The sequence below is a fragment of the Habropoda laboriosa genome, unplaced genomic scaffold (assembly GCF_001263275.1).
Source record: "Habropoda laboriosa isolate 0110345459 unplaced genomic scaffold, ASM126327v1 scaffold387, whole genome shotgun sequence".
Lineage (NCBI taxonomy): Eukaryota > Metazoa > Arthropoda > Insecta > Hymenoptera > Apidae > Habropoda > Habropoda laboriosa.
The window spans coordinates 1,043,810-1,047,085 of NW_017100510.1; positions in this window are offsets into that span (position 1 = coordinate 1,043,810).

The following is a 3,276-nucleotide window of genomic DNA, read 5'->3' on the forward strand; positions in this document are numbered from 1 at the left end:
ATACAAATGATGGCTATTTTCGAATGACATTTCGAAAATTTTTTGGAGATGTTCGATGAGAATTGCTTTATTTTGGGGTGAAAGAAGGGAAAACCTTCTTGAATGACGAAGCAGGATGGGTAAAATAAGGTGAAAGAAGACTTATGAGCCACTTTCACAAAATTGGAAACTTCACTTTTTCTCGAACATAAATATTCGATTTTTCTGTACTCAAAATGTAACTTAGACTTATTTCCCCTCATTTTCTTAATTTTTCCGATTATTCTTTCCCTGTCAATGTTAATTAAGCGTGTGATTTTTGTTGCTAATTAGAAAACGAATTTTTCGCTCTTGATTCTTGTTCAGCGACGAATTCGTGAATAGCGAAAGGACTTACCGAGAAAGGCTTTCATTAAAATCGGATCCCTGGAACGACAGGACAGGATAATCCCGTGGCGATCGGGCAAAACTGCCGGCATTTGATTTTTTCCTGCGGTCAGAGATCTGAAAGAAGTTTAAGAGATCTGATTAAATTGAATTCAATTCCCCAGGGGAATCTATTAATTAAATTTCCGTTTTGTAAACCGCCGTTCATCTTCGACAAATCCAAGTTAAAATTAAACATTCGATTCGAGCACATTTTCGTCTAATTTGTCTTTTCGCTATTCCTAAACTAACTGCATTTCATTTCCAAATTAAAATAAACGTAATTTTAATACAATTCATGAATAGTAAATTCAATTTTCTGAGATTTTTTACTTAGAAAGGAACATAATTATCATTCTAAGTGATAATCACCGATATTGATGAAACTTTGGTATATAGTAGTGCTGAAAAAAATATTTGACACGTATTTTTTTTATCAGCGATCGTTCACAGTGAAGGCCTGAAAATCTGCCTCAAAGATGACAGTAATTACCATAATTGGGTGAAAATTTTGAGGGCGATTTTCACCCCTTTACTGTGGAAAATTCTCGACATAAAGAAATACGTATCGAATATTTTTTCGAGATCTATCATATACCAAAACTTCATCAAAATCGGTGAATATCACTTCGAGATGTTCCTTTGTTAGGCCACTTTCATATGGGCCACTCAGAAGCAAAAATGATTAACTCCACTTTTTCATATTTTTCTAATTTTAGTATCAAAGCACATACTCAGTGCTTAATTCTTCATAAACAAATCTAATTCATATCACACTAAAAGTCCCATAAATAAAAATTCCAAAATTGCAATACAATAACTTCAACCCTCCAAAAAAGGAAACATCAGTTGGTCACTTTGGCTTCTAAGTGGTTCATATGTCACTCAAAATCCCACAAATAAAAATTGCAAAATTACAATACGACCATCTCAACCCTTCAAAAGAAAAGGAAACATTAGTTGATCACTTTGGTTTCTGAGTGACTCACATATCATTCAAGATCCCACAAATTAAAATTCCAAAATTGCAATAGAATAATTTCAACCCTCCAAAAAAAAAAGAAAAAAAAGGAAACATCAATTGGTCACTTTGGCTTCTAAGTGGTTCATATGTCACTCAAAATCCCACAAATAAAAATTGCAAAATTACAATACGACCATCTCAACCCTTCAAAAGAAAAGGAAACATTAGTTGATCACTTTGGTTTCTGAGTGACTCACATATCATTCAAGATCCCACAAATTAAAATTCCAAAATTGCAATAGAATAATTTCAACCCTCCAAAAAAAAAAGAAAAAAAAGGAAACATCAATTGGTCACTTTGGCTTCTAAGTGGTTCATATGTCACTCAAAATCCCATAAATTAAAGTTCTAAAATTGCAATACAATAACTCTCCAAAAAAAAAAAAAAAGGAAACACGAGTGACTTGTTATATGGGAGAGGGGCGAAATCAATTGAAAAATAAATCGAGCAATCCCCATCAGCGATCAGGTGGCGCGATAACCGTCCGCCATTGTTCCCCGTGCTACCCGGCGTGGTTCGTGACTGGCAAACGGCGAAGTCATCGCGGGACAATGATTTTCTATTCTGGTCAGCCACTTCGACCGCGGCGAAGGACGCTCGAGTGCTACTTCCGTAGGCAGTTTCTTAAAGAGGGAAACTAATTGGTTATAAAATGGCCTCCCACGACGCGGCCTTGCAAAGTCGCGTGCTAAGCACCCTCGATTTCCAAGCGGTTGCCCATGCGCGCGATACACTCCAACGAGCACTGTCGTGCCAAGAACGCCTCTGTGAACGCGATCTGCCGTTTCTACCGGATTAAATTTCCATGCAACTTCCAATCCAACAAATCTCCATTCGGAACGCTATTATTATCCACGGGAAAGCTCTTCTGTCCTCGGAGTTTTCGAGACTTTCACCACTTCGATTGGCCGGACTATCGAGAGGAGAGACTTTAGTTCGAAAGTGTCAAAAAATCGATTTCTTTTTTTTGTATAAATTGAAAGATTGACGTGTGAAAAGTATTATAATATTACCCACCTAATTGGACTCGAGAGAGCTTCTATCCAGAGAGTTTTCAGGCTTTCACGACTTGAATTGGCCGAATTATTAAGGGGAGAGACCATAGTTTGAAAGTGTCAAAAAATCGATTTTTGTTTTTTGTATAAATTGAAAGATTGACGTGTGAAAAGTATTATAATATTACCCACCTAATTGGACTCGAGAAAGCTTCTATCCAGAAAGTTTTCAGGCTTTCACGACTTGAATTGGCCGAATTATTAAGGGGAGAGACCATAGTTTGAAAGTGTCAAAAAATCGATTTTTGTTTTTTGTATAAATTGGAAGTTTAACGTGTGAATAATATGGTCCTAAAAATATTACATCTCCCAATTGATACACGTCGATTTTGATCAAATGTAGACAGTTAAAACCCCTTTAAAAAAAATGAATCCAAAATTCCAACAGGTACCAAAATCAAAATTTCCCTAAATCATGTAACTCCATAAAAACCTAAGCTCTTTTACAATAAACTAAAATTCCAACATGCACACAAAATCGAAATTTCCCCAAATCCTCTAAAACCACAAAAATTTCATTTCTTAACAACGAATTACATTTTGCCTCGTTCACATTTCAAAAGCGATTTCTGCTACTTCCACGAGCTCGCGTACAGCCACCTTAGTTGGTGAATGCAAGGGGAGCGACGCAGGCCGAGAAGACAATCGACGTTCAGCAGTATCGGCGACACGTAAAATATTTATCGAACGTCATCGGGGAACGGCAAACAAGGAAACGGAAATTGGAGAGGAAATACAGGGAGTCGGTGCACGCCGCGGCGAAAGGCGAAGAAGATCAAAAGACACGTTCT